The sequence below is a fragment of the Lycium barbarum genome, chromosome 4 (assembly GCF_019175385.1).
Source record: "Lycium barbarum isolate Lr01 chromosome 4, ASM1917538v2, whole genome shotgun sequence".
Lineage (NCBI taxonomy): Eukaryota > Viridiplantae > Streptophyta > Magnoliopsida > Solanales > Solanaceae > Lycium > Lycium barbarum.
Window position 1 is genome coordinate 120,495,327 of NC_083340.1, and position 21,069 is coordinate 120,516,395.

Consider the following 21,069-nt stretch of genomic DNA (forward strand, 5'->3'; position numbering starts at 1 on the left):
AGTTGGTGATAGAGGTAGGACCCAGCCTTCAGGGTCGGTAGTCGGATCTTCATCATCTGTACGCCCTATGGGGCCAGGTTCACATGTGACAGTCGGCCATGGTAGAGGCAAAGGGAGAGTCCCCAGTTCTAGCGGTCCGCAACACCGTATTTATGCTTTAGCTGGACGCCAAGATCTTGAGTCTTCTCCTGACGTGGTCACAAGTATATTATCGGTATTTTCTCATGATGTATATACTTTGATAGATCCGGGCTCCACATTGTCATATGTTACTCCGTATATTGTGGGTCGGTTTAGAGTCAAACCGGAGTCGATAAAACCTTTTGAGGTGTCTACACCCGTTGGTGAAACGGTAATAGATAGCCAAGTATATAGAAACTGCATAGTTGTGATTTGTGACCATCGTACTGTGGTTGACTTACATGAGTTAAAAATGGTAGATTTTGATGTTATTATGGGCATGGATTGGTTGGCTTCTTGTTATGCCAATGTTGATTGTTGAATGAAAATGGTTCGTTTCCAATTTCCGGGAGAACCAGTTTTAGAATGGAAAGGGAATACTGCATCACCAAAAGGTAGGTTTATTTCCTATCTAAAGGCAAGGAAAATGATCACGAAAGGATGCATTTATCATCTAGTTCGTTCAAGATGTAGAAGCTGAACCGCCGACTCTTCAGTCAGTTCCTGTAGTAAATGAGTTTCCGGATGTGTTCCCCGAAGAGCTTCTAGGCCTTCCTCCCGAGCGGGAGATTGATTTTGCTATTGATGTGTTTCCAGACACCAAGCCGATATCTATTCCTCCCTATAGAATAGCTCTCACAGAATTGAAAGAGTTGAAGGAGCAACTGAAAGACTTGCTCGAGAAAGGCTTTATTAGGCCTAGTTCATCCCCGTGGGGAGCACCTGTATTGTTTGCCCGAAAGAAAGATGGTTCCTTGAGAATGTGCATTAACTATCGGCAACTGAATAAGGTGACAATTAAGAATAAATATCCTCTTCCGAGGATTGATGACTTGTTTGATCAATTACAAGGTGCCAAATGGTTTTCAAAGATAGATTTGAGGTTCGGGTATCATCAAGTGAGAGTTAGGGAAAAAGATATCCCTAAGACAGCCTTCAGAACAAGATATGGCCATTTTGAGTTCCAGGTAATGTCATTTGGGCTAACTAATGCACCGGCAGTATTTATGGATTTGATGAACAATGTGTTCAGGCCCTTCCTATATCTATTTGTGATTGTATTCATCGATAACATCTTGGTGTATTCTAGATCCGAGGCAGAACATGCAGATCATTTGCGTACTGTTCTTAGAGTTCTTCAAACTCGAGAGTTATTCGCCAAATTTTCTAAGTGTGAGTTTTGGTTGAACTCAGTGACATTTTTGGGGCACATTGTTGCAGCCGATGGTATTCGGGTAGATAGCCAAACGATTGAGGCCGTGAAGACTTAGTCAAGGCCCATAACTCCTACGGAGGTTCGTAGCTTTCTAGGCTTAGCAGGTTATTATAGGAGATTTGTTGAAGGTTTTTCTTTTATTTCTGCACCACTCACAAAGCTGACCCAGAAATCAGCTAAGTTTCAATGGACAAACGCTTGTGAACGTAGTTTTCAAGAGCTAAAAGATAGGTTGACTTCTGACCCAGTCCTGACACTTCCAGATAGATTAGAAGGTTATGTTGTTTATTGTGATGCTTCAGGCATTGGGCTAGGTTGTGTGTTGATGCAACATGGTAAGGTGATTGCGTATGCTTCAAGCCAATTACAAAAACATGAGAAAAATTATCCAATCCATGATCTGGAATTGGCTGCAGTGATTCATGCATTAAAGATGTGGAGACATTACTTGTATGGTGTTCATGTGGATATTTATACATATGATAAGAGCCTTCAGTATATCTTTAAGTAGAAAGAGTTGAATTTGCGGCAACGACGATGGTTGGAATTGCTAAAAGATTATGATGTTGGTATCCTATATCACCCTGAAAAGGCAAATGTTGTGACTGATGCTCTTAGCCATAGATCCATGTGAAGTTTGTGTGATGTACGACCAGAGAAAAGAGAAATGGCTCGTGAGCTCCAGCAGTTAGCTAGTTTGGGAGGTCAAGTATTGGACACAGGTAGCAGGGGAACTACCATTCAGAATTCAGTAGTCTCGTCGCTAGTAGCGGAAGTGAAAGAGTGACAATACGAAGATTTCATGCTAATGCATTACAGAGATACACTCCCTCATGAGGAGGAGTCATCATTTGAGATTTCAGGAGACGGAGTTCTCCGATGTCGAGGCAAATTGTGTGTTCCTGATGTGGCAGGTTTACGTCACCAAATATTGAGAGAAGCCCATTGTTCGCGTTATTCTGTCCACCCCGGAGCAACGAAAATGTACCATGATCTTAAGTCTATATATTGGTGGAATGGGATGAAGAATGATATAGCGGAATTTGTAGCTCAATGTCCCAACTGTCAGCAAGTGAAAATCGAGCACCAAAAGCCGGGCGGATTGTTGCAAACTATAGAAATCCCAACTTGGAAGTGGGAAGCAATTAACATGGACTTTATTACAGGCTTGCCCCGTTCTCGACGTAAGTATGATTCTATATGGGTGATTGTGGATAGGCTCACGAAGTTAGCTCATTTCTTACCAGTCAGAACGACATATGTGGCAGAAGATTATGCAAAAATTTATGTCAAAGAGATAGAGCGACTCCATGGTGTCCCAGCATCTATTATCTCAGATAGAGAAACTCAGTTTACAGCTAATTTTTGGAAGTCCTTCCAATAGGGTTTGGGAACTCAAGTGAGCCTTATCACGACATTTCACCCGCAAAGTGATGGATAAGCCGAACGTACCATTCAGACTCTTGAGGATATGTTACGGGCATGTATGATAGATTTTGGAGGTAATTGGGATGATCACTTACCCCTCATTGAATTTGCTTGTAATAATATTTATCATTCTAGCATCCAGATGGCACCGTATGAGGCTTTATATGGGCGAAAGTGTAGATCCCCAATTGGGTGGTTCGAGGTAGGAGAGACTAAATTGATAGGGCCAGACTTGGTCCAGCAAGCCATAGAGAAAGTTAAGCTCGTATAAGATCGGTTATTAGCAACCCAAAGTCGTCAAATGTCCTATGCGGATAATCATCGAAGGGACTTAGAGTTCCAAGTAAAAGATTGGGTATTCTTAAAAGTATCACCAATAAAGGGTGTAATGAGGTTTGGCAAAAAGGGGAAGCTTAGTCCCCGGTACATTGGGCCTTATGAGATTGTGCGCAAAATAGGAAAAGTGGCCTATGAATTAGATCTATCTCCTGATTTGGAGTCAGTTCACCTAGTTTTCCATGTCTCGATGCTTCGTAAATGTGTTGGAGATACTACTTGGATCGTCCCAGTAAATGATGTTCAAGTGACAGAAAAATTGACTTACGAAGATGTACCCATTGCTATTTTAGATAGGCAAGTACGGAGGCTTAGAAACAAAGAAGTGGCCTCAGTTAAGGTTTTGTGGAGGAACAATAACCGAGAAGAAATGACATGGGAAGCGGAAGAAAATATTAGATCCAAGTACCCGCATTTATTTCAGCCCCTAGAAGAAGTCCAAGATGAGACATCGAGAACATAAGGTATGTATGTTTTCCTTTTTATGCATTTGGGTCGTGTGTGGCCAAATTCTATTGCTATTATGTTGTGGCCCTGTGAGGCATTGTTATTATGGGCTGTTGTGACAGGATGGTAGTGCCTTATTACAGAGGAAACTCTGGCGAAATTTTTATAGAATCCCCGAGGACTTAACATTCAAGGATGAATGTTCTTAAGGGGGGAAGAATGTTACACCTCGAAAAAATTTCCGTTGATGCACAATGAATACACTAATGAAGAGCACGAATATACGGTATTTCAATAAGTAAGGAATGACATTTGATGACCCTAATTAAGATTTCGAAGACGTTCGAGGTAGGGGAAGAAAGTTTGCCAAGAGAAGGCAAGGCATACGATAGGTATCGAAAAGGAATTACAAGCAACAAGTTAACGAGGATTTAATGATGTTTTGGAGAAGAGTTATAACATCCCTTAGATTGTTAATGAGGTGATAAACAAGTGTCAAGAAGGTTCCATAAGGATTGGAGATCAAACGAGTCGACGAGAATGAGTTCAGAAGAACTGGGCATTATACGGCCAAACATACTGGCCGTATAAAACATACGGGCCGTATGTTCCACCATATAATCAGCCCAGAATTGCACCCCTCTCTGGACCAAATCTACGGCCAGACATACCGTCAGTATAATTAATACGGACTGTATGTTGGTCCGTAGAAATTGGTCAGGACAGATTTGTTTTATTAATAAGGGATTCAAGTCTTATTTCATTTCATTTCCTTTCACACCCCTTCTCTCTAAAAAGTCTCTCTACAATTCTCCCATAAGAATTAAAGAGATATTAGTGATCAAATACATCAAACTAAGTGAATCAAGTGTAAGAAACCCATTAAAGTTCATCCAAGGCAAGGAATCCAAGTGAAGGTGAAACTAGGGTTTTGCTCAAGTGAGGTGTTTCCACCCAAGGTTCATCCCGACACCATCTAAGGTAATATTTATGGTATTTTCATGTTGATTAAGGTATTTGAAAGTTGAAACACTTGGATTGTAGAAGGGTATAGGAAAATGGGTTATGAATGTGGGAATAGTGTCATTTTGAGTAATAGCTTGAATTGACTCATGAGTCTTGATGTGTTGTGATATGGTTATGTTAAAAATGATGTTAAGAACATGAGATAGACATTGTATATGAATAAACGTAATCGTGTGTTATGACCATGGATATGGATGATTGGAAGTGAATTGAGAAATATGGATAATGTGGATGAATAAAGACTATTGTTATGATATTGTGAATCTTGTTATTGACGTTTGGGAGTTGATATAGGATATAGAGGAAGTCGTATAAATAATGAAGATGATGTCCAATTTTCTCTAGCTTTAGTCATGTATGCTAGCTCTCGATTTTCTAATGATAGTATAACTTTAATGAAGGTAGAAATGGGAGCAATGAAGGAGAACATGCAAATGATAGAATAGTTGAACGGAAAGGTATGTAAGGCTAACCCTTCTTTCATAAGGCATGATTCTTTGGCCAAATATCTAATCTTCTATAAGCCTATGATGTCCTCCAAATGATGCTATCTTAAAAAGCTACTAAGCTTATGATTCTCGATATGTTACGATTGTACTAAATTCCTCATATGATGAGAAATCCTATGAGGATAGATGTAATGGACGAAGATAATGGTAATGATGATAATGATGACGACAATAATGATAACGACGATAATAGTGATAACGATAATGATGCCGATGATAATAGTAATGATGCTAAAGATGCCTATGAGCTTTTACGTATATGTGCCTATGTATGGCTATTATGAAACCCCGAGCTTATATGGCCGGGTAGAATATAAGTATATGTGTGTGTATATATATATATATATATATATAGATATATATATATAGATATATATATATATATATATATATGATGCGCGCGCACCACTGCAGTTGGGTACGGATAACCCTGAAGCCTTGGTAGGGCCAGGTATGTGTAACCCTGAGCCTTGGTTGGCCAGGTATGTATCATAACCGAGCCTAGCTATGGTCGGGTACGTGAAACACCGAACCTTCGTGGTCGGGTATGCTATGTAAATGCTATATATATGATATGGATATGTATACGATATAGATATAAATATGAATATGCATATGAATACGACTAAGGATACGAAATATAAATGAGTACGGATATGAATACGGATACGGATGTATATACACAATCTCACATTAGAATGGAAAGTCCCTATGAAAAGCAAGTAAGTGCTTATGACGATGATACCACTATCTCCCATCTTATGCTATTTCTTATGTTGCTTACTATGCTTCGATAATGATGTTGATCATGCTTTACATACTCAGTACATTCTTCGTACTGACGTCCTTTAGTATGTGGCTCACCTAGATGTAAATGTAAAGGTATGTTAAGAGGTGCTCAGGGGGGGGGGGGAGGGTTAGTACCGGCTACCCGTCGCGGCCCTCCGGTTGGGTCGTGACAGTAAGTCATGAAATTCCAAGCTGCTAGTTATATCAATTGTGAGAGTGTATGACATAAAACCATATAAACAATCGCCATGATGAAATGGCTAGCAGAATGGTGCAAGGACGGTGATAAGGAGCCAAAGAAGAATGGAGGTTAGTTTAAGTCTCAATTAGTCACTGGTGTAAGAGAGCCAAGGACTTAAGGAGGGAAGCATACTCGTATTGGGAGGAAATTGTGATTAAGTAGGATTTTATCTTAGTTCCATGTTCGTGAGTTTATTTTGTAATTATGCAAAAACTGAGGAGAGCAAATTAGAGAAAAAGTTCAAATACGAATATGATGATATTGTAAGGAGTTAAGGGGGGTTCGACCAAGGAATTAGAAGGAATTGATATGGTATGTATATAGGGTCGACTAGTACAAAAAGGGATGATCTAAAAGAGCACCAGAGAAGCAAGCAAGAAAAAGTGCCATATCTAGACAAGAGAGTTTGTCTACTAATAGAGAAATGAGGAGCAATGCATGAGTACAATAATTAAGAGTGCTCATAGATCGGGAAGGAGCCATAGCAATCATGATTTAAGAACATTTTAATGGCAACAGGTTCCAGGACCGTAGCTAGATATCAGTCGACCCTTGGGTACATACATAAGTACATGAGGATATGGAACTAATGAATGAATTCGACAAAAGATTGGGAGAATATGAAAGAACACTAATGAGCCCATAGTACAAGAGCATGAAGATCAAAAACTAAAAGAGGACAACCATTTCAAGAAACTAATGATAGCATTGTAAGCTCGCAAGCTACAACATTCGAGAACGAATGTTTCTAAGGAGAGGAAGGATATTACACCTCGCACTTTCAGAGCATGAGCATGCCATATACATTACCATATTAAAGGAGTATCGGAGACGTCCCATGAAGTTTTGGAAAGAACAAGCCATGGGAAGTACGTAACAATGAAGTAAAAGATGAATTACGATCTCGTAAGTCGTAACCGAGAAGGACAACCTTGGAACCAAAGGAAATGACTATTATCAAGTATGTGTCACACCCCAACCTTGGCGAGGCTTCATTGGCACCCGGCACCTTACGAAAATCGAGCGAACCAACTGATAACTCGAATCCTCTATGTCTCAAACAACAAAATAAGGCCAAGAAAGCCAACTATGAATATAAAATCATGCATACATATATATATGTAATGGGCCTGCGACGTCTACATATCCACTAACAAGACATAACTGAACTATACATAGGAATCTATCTATAAAGCCTCTATGAACATGACTGAAGTACACAAGTCGGGATAGGGCCCCCGACACACCCTCTTGTCACAAGGAAAAAAAAAACATATACAACTTTGACTCGGCAATGCTCCAGGAAGAGATGGAGCCTACCAATCAAAACTTCTACTTAAAAGCAGCCTACTGCAGAATATCCTCGTCTCGTCTACTTGCACCTGCGGGCATGAACGTAGCGTCCACAAGAAGGGACGTCAGTACGAACAATGTACTGAGTAAGTAAGGCATGAATAGTAGTGTGATATCAAAATGAAGATAACATAAGATAAAGTACGTAATTATACCATTTACTCTTCTTAAGATCTCTGTCATGTAAACTACTAATCAACAGACAAAACATTTCATACACATCCATACACAACAGACATACAAATGCATTCATATACACTTACTATACATGTATCTATCATATCCGTACCCGGCCCTTTCGGGACTCAGTGTCATCCGTACCCGGCTCTTTCGGGACTCGGTGTTATCCGTACCCATCCCTTTCGGGACTCGGTGTTATCCATACCCGATCCTTTCGGGACTCGGTGTTATCTATACCCGACCCTTTCGGGACTCAATGTTATACCCAACTTATCAGTGGGAGTGCAATGCATATATACATACATATACATAAAAATACATAAATGAAATCAACATCATCATTAGCATTAGCATTATCACTATATCCTTCCTTAGAAGATCAAATATCTTAATGGTTAGTCGACGATGTCATGGGAGTCTCGAGAATCATGAACTTAGATAGCATTGAAAATAAAATCATTATCTTAGCTATATCTCACCTCAAAGGAATGAGTAACATGAGGTGAGACCATCAACAATAAGTAAGATAAATGGATTCATGGAATGGCTCAATAATCTCATAATGCTCTCAAATCATAGCTTCAAAATTTCTAGAATAGAATGATCATCACCGTCACAATCAGTACAGAACATTTTTCATTTAAAATCATAAGAGCTTTGGAACTATTGAATTCTTACTTTTGGGAATAAGAAAAGGCATAGAAATATAGGCGGAATCCTAGCTCAAGAATCATGCCTTTGGAAGAATGGGACTAGCCTTAACATACCTTTCGGTACCGCCTTATTCATTCAACGTTTATTCTTCCAAGCCCGCAACTCTACACATAAACCATCCATATTATCATTAGGCTCAATATCATACACTTGTCTTATGCATCCAAATGAAATCTTTTTAGAATTTGCCCAAATTCGGGCAGCATCTCTCCTGTTTATATGCCTAGCCCGAAATCACAATCCAACAACCAACAACAACAACAACAATATCAATATAAACCACAATATTATCAACACCAATATATTTCATAAAATTTCCCACACGACATTTGTCCAATTTTTCAACCAACTATAACAACATCAATAATACCATAATCAAAGAATTATATTTAATTTAGTCTCAAATTAATCCAAAATTCTCTTTCAATCTCATCTCATGTCCATCAACTTCAATTCAACTCTTTATGATTTTTCTCCTATGATTCTTTCCTCTCTAAGAATTGCTAAACCTTTACATCATCTTAATAATGTAAATAATAGGAAGGACTTGACTCTATTCACCCCTTTCCAAGATCAAGTTCATCACCACCTTGAAGAGAAACAAGAACTATTACCTTCCATGAATTTTCTTTGAGGTTTTGATGTTGATATTCTCTCTTGATGATATTGAAAGGTTATGGAAGATTATTGAAGGTTATGGAGGATTATAGAGGATTATGGAATATTATGGAACACTCAAGAGCTCCGAAGAACTCTTTAGATGTGTGGGAGATGAGAAGATGGTGAAAAATGATGAAAAATGAGGGGTTAGAGGAATATTTATAGGTGTATTGGGTCGTAGCACCCAGGTACTATAGAAGTTCATTCTACTCCGTCAGCCTAACTTGTAACGTCCATAATTCTGTACTCCGATGTCGTATCGACAAGCGGTTTGTTGCTTTGGAAACTAGATTTGAAGAAATTCATTTTAGGCTTTTGAAACACCTAATAATTCCTAATATACTAGGAGATATATCCCTTTAAAGTTGACTGAAAATCTGCCCAAAATTCTGTCAACTTTTATCCAAATTTTTGATACATTTATTTATTTTGATTTGCTTGGTCCCGGAGTTTCCCATAGCTTATTATTTGAACTTAAACCCTCATAACCATAATATTGGCGCATATAATCTCATATATCCTTAAAGGTAACTCCAGTAACCATACTTAGAACAACCATCTATACTTATAAATTTCAACGCGCGAAACTACAGGGTGTAACATTCTCCCCCTCCCCCCCTTTCAAAAACATTCGTCCTCAAATGTTGAAGTAGAGTTCGTTCAGAGGGAAATGTCGATAGTCTTTCCTGTATTTACTGGTATTTACTTTACTCATTTGCAGTCTTATCTACGTTTAGTTTCATAACTTCTCCTTCACTAACTTATCTAGTCAATCCTTGTATTCGTTATGAAATACCTTCTAAGTTCATCTTGTCATTCATTTCTTACTTCCCTTCTTAATGTCATAGCTTGCTCGTATGCTCATGTATGTCTAGTCCTCATATATTCATCCTGTTTTCCTTATAGCCATTTTTCTAGTCCAAGCCCATTATCTTATGCTATCAATATCTACCTTTAACGCAGGCTTCATTTTACCCCAGTACAATCGAAAATATAAGAATATATATATATATATATATATATATATATATGACAAAATAGAATCTGAATCAATCACTACATATATATTGTGGGAAGACATTGATGATATACTTGTAACAGCATTTGGGAAAGGCTCATGATCCTATTGCTCAGGTAATTTATAATCACGATTCTGAGGCCCGCTTAAACTAGACACTCTTCCTCTAGTTCTACCATGACCTGCTAGTACCTGCGACCCCTGTCCCGGAGGGTGTACCTATAATGAAAAACCCATTACTGATCCTGTAGGCCAAGCCGTATCCCTACTACCTCGAGACAGACACTCACGCATAATATGTCCTGACCGGCCGCAAGTATAACAAACATCTAAACCTAATCAGCATGGTCCCAATGTAATCTACCGTACTGAGTACATCGTAGTGCAGGTGGCCTCATCCGGCCCGAGTCACCTTTATACTGTATGCCCAAAATTATAGAACTCTGGCCCGGTTCGAAATAGATAGGGCGATCAAATCCCTTACTTACAAATTGGGAAGGCGCACTAGCCGCTGATTGGCCTAGCTGCCTGGAATACTACGGCTCCTGTCCTCCTATACACTCACTAATAACTCCTGAGGATCTGGCCCTCTTATTGTCACCTCTATCATAATCACGCTCACCCTCTTATGGCTGTTGTTGCTCTTCCAGATTCTGAGTATGTGCCTGAATACGAGAAATGTCCATCCCCTCCTGAAGTGAGGCCGTCAAACATTCCTTAAGAAAATGTGGCCCCAAACTGCTCACAAATCGATGTACGCAGTCTCCCATTTTTGCTACCATGGTTGGAGCATACCTAGACAGAGAATTAAAGCAGAGACTATACTCACGAGCACTCATATTCCCTTGTCTGAGATTCAAAAACTAATCGGCTCTTTCCTACCGAACCTCTGGCGGCAAATAATGTCGGAGGAAAGTGTCTACAAACTCTTGCCATACTGGGGGAGATACATTAACTTCTCTAGAGGACATCCAAATTGTATACCAATAGACCGCAACATCCCATAATCTATAAAAAGCATTAGTCGTAACGTTCTCGACATCTCATCTGTAAAGCTTAACGGGTCCTCATCCGGTTTTAACCCAAAGAACTCTGGAGGGTCTAAACTAATAAAATCACAGACTTTTGCATTGACTGCTCTATCACCTTGGCCTACACCCTGCCGCTGGGCCTAAGCGACATTACTGAAATCATAAAGCACAATTAGGAAAAAGGGAATCCTGATGACATCGCTCTATCGCATGGTCTAAGATGAGGAAATAAGGTCAATCATTCCTAAATGTCCCGTAGCCTCCTATTTATAAGTGTGGTGCACTGCACACCATAACCAAGACTCTGCTAGACATGTCTTGCAGACAACCCTAGGACAGAACTGCTCTGATACCAATTTGTCACACCCCAACCTTAGTAAGGCATGATTGGCACTCGACACCTTATGAAAACTGAGCGAACCAACTGATAACTCGCATCCTCTATGTCTCAAATGGAAAAATTAGGTCTAGAAGGCCAACTATGAATATAAAATCATGCATACATATATATGTAATGGGCCTGTGACGTCCACATATCCACTAACAAGACATAATTGAGCTGTACACACGAATCTGTCTGCAAAGCCTCTATGATCATAACTGAAGTACACAAGTCGGGACAGGGCCCCTGACATACCCTCTTGTCACAAAAAAAGTATACAACTCAAACTCGGCAACGCTTTAGGAAGAGATGGAGCCCACCAATCAAAAATGGTACTTGAAAGTAGCGTACTACAGAAGATACTCGTCTCGTCTACTTGCACCTGCGGGCATGAACGCAGAGTCCATAAGAAGGAATGTCAGTAAGAACAATGCACTGAGTATGTAAGGCATGAATAGTAGTTTGATATCAGAATGAAGATAACATAAGATAAAGTAAATAATTATACCTCGTACTCTTCTTAAGATCTCTGTCATGTAAATTACTCGTCTACAGGAAAAACATTTCATACATATCCATACACAACATACATACATATGCATTCACATACACTTACTATACGTACATCTGTCATATCTGTACCCGGCCCTTTCGGGACTCAGTGTCATTCGTACCCGACCCTTTCGGGACTCGGTGTTATGCCCAACTGATCAGTAGGAGTGCAATGCGTACATACATACATATACATAAAAATACATAAATGAAAGCAACATCATCATTAGGATTATCATTATCACTATATCCTTCCTTAGAAGATCAACTATCTTAATGTTTAGTCGACGATGTCATGGGAGTCTTGAGAACCATAAACATAGATAGCATTGAAAATAGAATCATTACATTCGCTATATCTCACCTCAAAAGAACGAGTAACATGAGATGATACCATCAACAATAAGTAAGATCAAGGAATTCATGGAATGGCTCAGTAATCTCATAATGCTCTCAAATCATAGCTTCGATATTTCTAGAATAGAATCATCATCATCGTCACAATCATTATAGAAAATTTTTCATTTAACATCATAAGAGCTTTGGAAATATTCAATTCTTACTTTTGGGAATAAGAACAACATAGAAATATAGACAGGATCCTAGCTCAACAATCATGCCTTTGGAAGAAAGGGACTAGACTTAACATACCTTTCGGTCACCTTAGTCGTTCAACATTTATTCTTTCAAGCTTGCAACTCGACACATAAACCATCCATATTATCATTAGGCTCGATGTCATACACTTGTCTCAAGAATTAAAATGAAATCTTTTTAGAATATGCCGAAATTCGAGCAACATCTTCCCTGTTTATATGCTTAGCCCGAAATCACAATCCAGCAACCAACAACAACAACAATACTAACATCAACTGCAATATTATCAACACCAATATATTTCATAAAATGTCCCACACGACATTTGTCCAATTTTTCAACCAACCATCACAACATCCATAATCCCATAATCAAAGAATTATATTTAATTTAGTCACAAATTAATCCAAAATTCTCTTTCAAACTTACCTCATGGCCATCAACTTCAATTCAAATCTTTATGATTTTTCTCCTATGATTCTTTCATCTCTAAGAATTGCTAAACCTTTACATCATCTTAATCATGTAAATAATAGGAAGGACTTGACTCTATTCACCCCTTTCCAAGATCAAGTTCATCACCACCTTGAAGAGAAACAAGAACAATTACCTTCCATGAATTTTCTTTGAGGTTTTGATGTTGATATTCTCTCTTGATGATATGGAAAGGTTATGAAACATTATGGAAGGTTATGGAGGATTATAGAGGATTATGGAATATTATGGAGGATTATGGAATATTATGGAAGATTATGAAAAGTTATGGATCACTCAAGAGCTCTCAAGAACTCTTTATAAGTGTGAGAGATGTTAAAATGGTGAAAAATGATTAAAAATGAGGGGTTAGAGGAATATTTATAGGTGTGTTGGGTCGGGTACTGTAGCAACCCGGGTACTATAGCAGCCAATTTCTGCTCCGTCAGCCTAAATTGTAAGTTTATAATTCATTACTCTGATATTGTATCAACGGGTTGTTTATTGCGTTGTAAACTAGACTCGATGAACTTCATTTTAGGCTTTTGAAACACTTTAAAACTCCTAATATACTAGGAGATATACCCCTCCAAAGTTGACTAAAAATCTGCCCATAGTTCTGCCAACGTTTTTCAAAATTTTCGACAAATTTATTTATTTCGATTTGATTGGTCCCGGAGTCTCCGATAGCTTATTATATGAACTTAAAGCCTTGAAGGTAACTCCAGTAACCGTACTTAAAACAACCATCAACACTTATAAATTTTGACGTACGAAACTACGGGGTGTAACAGTGTGATTAATGATAAATATCATGTATGCAGAGTTTCGGAAGATTCCGAGGCCAAGCAAATCAAATAAAATAATTTTATCGAAAATTTGGAAAGAGTTGGCAAAATTTTTGACATGAATTTTGAGTCAACTTTGGAGGGGTATATTAGGAGTTATAAAGTGTTTCGAAAGCCTAAAATGAACTTCGTCGAGTCTAGTTTCCAATACAACAAACCGTTCATCAATACGACATCGGAGAAGAGAGATATTCACCTTTTCGCGAGACTGTGCATACAGCCTCGTTGTGACCCACTATGGCGGTGGGCGAGCTTCTAGTATATTAAATACGTTTTAAAGGCCATGTTTAAGTCATTTTCACTTGAAACTTCTTCCATAAGCTTCTAAGACCCTCCCAAGTCAGATAATAAATACCCTAAGCCAAAACAATAGGGTGTCACCCAAGTTCTATCTCAAGCGTTCCAAGAGAACAAGAAGAAGCACTCTTAAGGTGTTGGATGCAAGTTGAAGCTTGAGTTCTTGTTGTTGTTGCCAGGTTTAGAGGATTCTTAGAGGTGAAGCAAGTTCAGTAAAGCTAATAATATTTCTATACTCCATTTATTTGAGCTTATAGAAGTCGTGACTAACTTGTACGGTTGAAACCTTGTGAAATAAAGCTCGAAAATCGTAGTTGTTATGGTGTTAGTTGCTGAACTATTTGGAAGTTGTTCTTGTGGTATTTAATGACTGCAAATTGGCGGAATAACTTGGATATTATATTGTTGTTGTTGTTCTTATTGTTTTGGTATTGGTTTGAATTGGAAAGAGGTAAAAGATACTGGGGAAGTGTTGTCCGATTTTCTGAAAATCATAAGTATGTTGTTCTTGTGTTGTTGGACTGTTTTGAAGTATTACGTATATGTTATTGTGGCTGGAAATTAGAGTAGATAATATGAATACGGTGAACTTGATGTTGTGGTACATGTCTTTGTGTTTATATGAGGATTTGATGGAAGAGTTGGAAGTAAACTTGAAATAGAATTTATAGAATAAGATGTTATGCATATGGGCTGCTTTGGAAGAATCTATCAGATCGCTTTTGATTTAACTTAGTATGGCAACGTGAATATGCATTATGATTGATGTGGTGTTGTTGTATTGGATTGAGTTGAGTTGAGTGGACGTGAATTGTGGCAGATTTTAAGAGGGTTTAATTTAAAGACTTAAGATAGGCATATGTCAATAAGTCTAACAGTAGTATGATTTCTCTTTAATGTAAAATTATGAGCTCGGGAGAATAAGCGTTAAGTAGTAGGGGATCAATCAGGTATGTTAATACTAGTCCCTTTCTTTCAAAAGGCATCATTCCCATGTTATGATTCCATATATGTTTTCGTAACCTTCTTACTTCCAAAAGTTAGAAGTTCATGATTCTTAAAAAAGCTTTCTATGATACTAAAGATGAGATATTTTCTACGATGAAGATGATGAAGATTATTTTAATTCTAGAAATTCCAAAGCTTATGATTTTAATGCTATTATGAGATTATTGAGCTTATTTCATGACTTTCTTGATTTCATTCATTATTGTTGATCTCATATTATGATAATTGTTCCTTTAAGGTGAAATATAGCGATGATGATTGCTCCATAATATAAATCGGAGGTTACCGATCTTTCGTCACTCCGATAGAGTTGTAGATTTTTATTGGGCTCTCATGCATGCTTGATGTATTTTAATAACACCGTGCCTATATGGTCGGGCAGTACCACTACAGTGGGCTTAGTGGGCGGCTATGGATAATGATAGTAACATCGTGCCTATATGGCTAGGTAACACCACTAGTGGGCGGCGTGAGATGGTTACCCCGAACGCGGGCTAATGATTATGTTATATATGTATGAGAAATGTTTTTTATTTTTAGAAGAAAGCTAAGCACGCATGGTATCCACCTTATGAGGCAATCAAATGTAAAGTTTTCTCTTTATCTCATGTTATGTTCCATACTTCTTGTTATGTAGATATTTATGCCTTACATACTCAGTACAATTCGTACTGACATCCTTTCTTGTGGACGCTGCGTTCATGCCCGCAGGTTCAGGTAGTCAACCAGAGGATTCAGACCAGTAGGACCTCCCCTCAGCCGCAGTCAGTGCGCTCCATTTGATTCGGTGCTGCAACCCTTTTTTGTATGCTATCTTGATATGTAGATATATGGGTATGACAGGGCCTTGTCCTGTCTTTTCTACAGTTTATATTCCATAGAGGTCTGAAGATAGTTGTATATAGTAGGTACGTCATGTAGTTCTATCATCTATTATTTTTTGTACAGCGCATGTAGCGGCCAAGTCGTCCTGCGTTGTTATCCTTAGCGCATACACTTATATATCCATATGCATGATTTAAGAGTTTCGATGTAAAGTTTATTGTAATAATTTTACAGAAGTTGGCATCGCTCAGATATAAGTAAAAATGGGCAACCAGTTTACTTAATATAGTACAAGTACGAGTTTAGGGGTGCTTGGCCAGTAGTGGTTGGGCACTCGTCATGGCTCATCTGTTTGGGTCGTGACACCCGACATGGGCAACTATATCATCATCTAAGGAAAAAAAATGGGAGAGGGGTCTCTAATCATCCATCTTGCTCATGGTGTCATTATCGTTGGAGCTGCCAACTACCTCCACCTGCCCAGTTGTACCACCAACCTCTCGGGGCCTCTCCAAAAAACAATACCTATCAAAGTCATCCTCATCGCCCACGGGAATCGGCATACCAGGACTCATAGTACTGCACATTGTCTTTGTTCCTCTCCAGTTCTGGATGAACACCCTAACCCGGGATCTGTTCCGGGCAACTTCTGCATCAAACTCCTCACAAACTTCATGTGGCCTGTGACCATGGTAGAGTAGATTGTCTGAAAGGAAGAAAGTGACTCACCCATGATCTTCTAGGTCACAAAATAACCCTTCATCTCATCCCTGGTGACAAAGGCTGCAATATCCCTTGAAGAACTAGAACCCTCGGAGAACATAGGCAACTTCTGGAGCATACCCACTATCTCATCAAAGCGCGTGTCCATGTGCTCAAATGGCCTCTGAAGGTGAGAAACCCCAGCACTGGTCTCCTAACCGCCCTCGTCACCGGCCTTATCATCAGCCCCGACTTCACTGCGTCCCTCACGGGCATCACTAACCTTTCTATTTTTCCTACTTTCTCTGATAACAACAGCGATACCCCATTCTTTTACCAGAAATGGGTAAAATAAGTTGTCACTAGGAACCCACTCGTCCATCACATTCTCTATTGGCACCTTAAACCTCTTAAAAAGAGAAGTAATCAAGGATGTAAACATCGAGCTTGCACCCCCGTCTTTCAAAAAGTCCTTCCACTCAGCAATCACCTGAGCACCTACATTAATCGGGATGTCTGCAAGGACACAAGCAACAACCAAGGCACAAGGGAAGGTCACATCCCGAACATTCTTCGATGGCTGAACCCTACGAGAAACAATATTCAACCACCGCTTAGCCTCCGCAGTGAAGAAATCACTAGTAATCGCAACCTTACCCTCAGCTGAAAGGGCATACTTCATCTCAATCTCATGAACTAGCACTGAAGCCAACCACTTTGAATCTTGTTCCTCTACTTTAGCTCCAAAGGGCGCCTCTGGATGGTTGTCAAGTTTGTACACCCTATTGATGGCTTTTGGCCCCACTTTCACTCTACTATCTCGAATAACAATCTCCGAGTTGGGAGAATCCCAATCCACCGTAGGCAGCACGGCGTAAAATTCCCTCACCCAGGTTTTGTTGCAAAACTCAAGATCCTCAACCAAACGATTCCACTTGATTTGCTCTAATGGAGCAAGAAAATCCGAATCTGTTTGTCCACGTTGGTCATGTCAAAACCCTACTCTAATAGCAAGGACATGGGCAGCTGTTGCAAGTATAATTGTTTACTCTCGGGAGTTGGAAGTTTCTCTTATGCAGAAACCTCCTCCCGCCTTGAACTTGTTAAATTTCTTCTTGGTTCTGTGACATCTTACTTGTAAAGGATTTAGGAAATTGTTAGATTCATCTCTTAATGCTTTTGAATCAATCTAGAAGAGAACAACTTGAAGAACCAAACGAAATCCCTGCCTGTCGCAGAATCTGTTAGCTATAAAAACTACAGGCATCACTATAGCGGTCGGCAGATTTCTACAATGATGACGTCGCTATGATCTCTCTTGACCACTAAAATGGTCGGCCAAACGCTAAAGCGGTACCGTTGCAGCAATCAGCCAATCGTTGAAGCAGTATCGTTGTTCCCAGAAAACCTACTGAAAAATTTCAATATCAGAGCCCCAAAATTTGACTCAAACATATATTCTTCAACACAGATCGAACAAGAAACTAATGTGCATGAAGTCCAAGCCTGTCAAAGGACCATTCTAATAACAAACCAACCCAGATTTTGAGAAAGTTTGAAAAATTCCTCTAATGAATTTTCTTTACTATGTGCAAGTTTTGTGGCCTAGATCGATGCTATAACCACGCTACATTCGATAGGAAGTCTATTCTAACAATTAAAGGGTTGCAATTCCTCTTAAAATCATCTTATCAGTTCATCAACCAATAACCCAAAAGTCCCAACTTTGGGTCAGATTTTTCAAGTCACTTGTGCGTTATTTCATGAAAATTCAAGTTCATTATCTATCTACAAGTGAGAGGTTATGATCTCTTACCTTTGCTTTGGGGAATCAAGTGAGTGAGCGAGAAGTGGGTTGCTCTTCTAGATTCTTCCTCTTGTGCTTGCCATTAGGAATCCAGGTGGAGTGTGAGTAGTTTAGTGTTGGGATTGAAGTGGAGAGGTAGAGTAGGGTTGTTGTGGAGTAGTTTAAGGAGGAGGGGTCGAATTTTCAGGGAATGAGGAGAGTATTTTTGTTGGAAGTTGAAAGGAAATGGAAGAAAATGAGGCTGATGCCTCTTAATATTCTAATTTCAGTGATGCCACTATAGCGGCAACTATGCTGCCGCTGCGGCACCGCCGAAGTGGTATGGTATGCCGCTGAAGCGGTGCTCTTGTCTTTTGATTTGCCGCCGCAACGTATTTCTTTCCGCTATAGCGGCCACACTAATTTTTTACCTTTAAAAATCTTGATACATTCAAGGCACTCCGTACCTCACGGCCAGGTAGTAGACCCTAGTTATTAGCTTACTACTTTTAAATTTCTACTCGATAGAGGGACGAATTACAATATTGCCTACGAAATATGCTCCCCTATCCACGCTTGTTCGTCTTCTTGCCGTTCGGGGACGAACGGTTATTTAATTGGTATCTGATGTAATGACCCGTTTTGTCGTTACAGTGAATTTTGAAATATTCGTGGCAATCACTCCTTGAGTCATCCATGAACCTTCTTGTATTTTTGGAAATTGTTAACTTGATCGGGAAATCGTACGAGTTGCGTCTAATGAAATTGGATCCAGACCACCAGGGCCTAGTTGTGCCGCTGCAGCGCCTTCCAGGCCGCCCAAGCGATGTCGCCGCAGCGGGTGGGCAACCATAAATGTGGTGTGGCAAATTCACCAAGGGATGCCCCAGCGGTACCGTTAAAGAGCGGTGACTCGGACCGCCCCAGTGGTTACGAGCAGTTAATCCCCTTATTTAAGTAACATTTCTGGAATTGACCTTATTTTCCCAAACCGTAAAGAGTCCAACCAACCTTAGAGTATTTTTGGGCAAACGTTTATGCTCTATTGGAAGAAGTAACGCTTCTAATTTCTCCCATCCTTTCTTTCCATTAGTGATTCCTATCAAGAAACCCTCATCTAGAAACCACCAGAATGGGCATCTCAACCTCTTAAGATTTAAAAGGATGATTTCCTTGTTGTTCTTAATATGAACCCTTTGGGTATTTCCCCCTTGTTCATTACTTTAGAAATGCTACTAACCTAATTTCTTTATTTCCCCATTGGAGTACAAATGGGTCTCTACTATGAATCTTGAAAATTGGTTTCTCAAAGATAAGCCTAAAATGGCAACTTGACTTAGCCAGTGACTTAGATTAGTGTCATGAGTCATGAATGAAGGTGGATTGATCATCTAGCATTATGAAAATGAATCTAGAGGTAGAATAAGTTCCCATATCTACCTTATCAATTCGAAGTCTTTTATAAGATTATTAAAGGTAATTGCCATTCTTGGACCTTATGGGTGTCTCCAAACCCTTTCGCGCGAATTACGATGTGGTGATTGTTTTAAGAAACAGCTAATGTTCATGGCACCTGCTCGGCCATGAGGTAGGCTATGGCTTCCCTTTTGTTAGACTCTGGTTAGTTTCCCATATTCGCGTATTAGAAGGAATGGATAATGCATGTGCAGGAATTGGAGATTTGGGATGGATTCCTACGATAGTATTGATGTGTGATTGTGTGTTCGACTTGTGGTCTGTAGATTATTTAGGATGTGTGATGTGGCTTTCTTGAAAATCGATGGATTTTAAGTGGGTGATACCCATTTCTACGTCTAATGATGAGAATTCCTGTAAAATGTGATTATTTGTGGTATGCCATTAATAGTGAATCTAGTTGATAAATGGAAGGATAAAATGCACCAAAGTTGCCACTGAGTTCTAGATTGAGTTGTGACAAATGATTGTGAGTGTATGGTGAGATTACTCATTCTAAGCTAATAGGTTGATTTAGAAAAGTGGTAATAATGTATATAGACTTGATTAACCTGTTGGGTGTTTGGGACTATCCACCTTATTGTGCTGGGATTTGATTGTTCTATTGTGCCGGTTTTAATTCCACGAGTTGTTGATAACTATTGGATTCTGTTATCGTCTTGATTATAATATTGTTGGCATACCCACTGTTTGTATTTATGATTCGGATAAATTATTGGCTTGCCCAATTGTTGGTGCTCGTGATATTGATCAGACTGTTGATGTTGATCCATTCATTGTACACATTCTCATCCATTCATAATGCATTGTTAACAGCCTGATTATAATGAATAAAACTCTTTTACTTGAGTGACGTGAGATAGCCGATGTCCGATTTTCATCCTGGAATCATTGATTGAGTGATGTTGATACTTGATAAAACACTTTTACTTGAGTGGCGTGAGATGGCCGATATCCGATGATTAGTTTTGGAATTATTGATTGCATGGCCGAT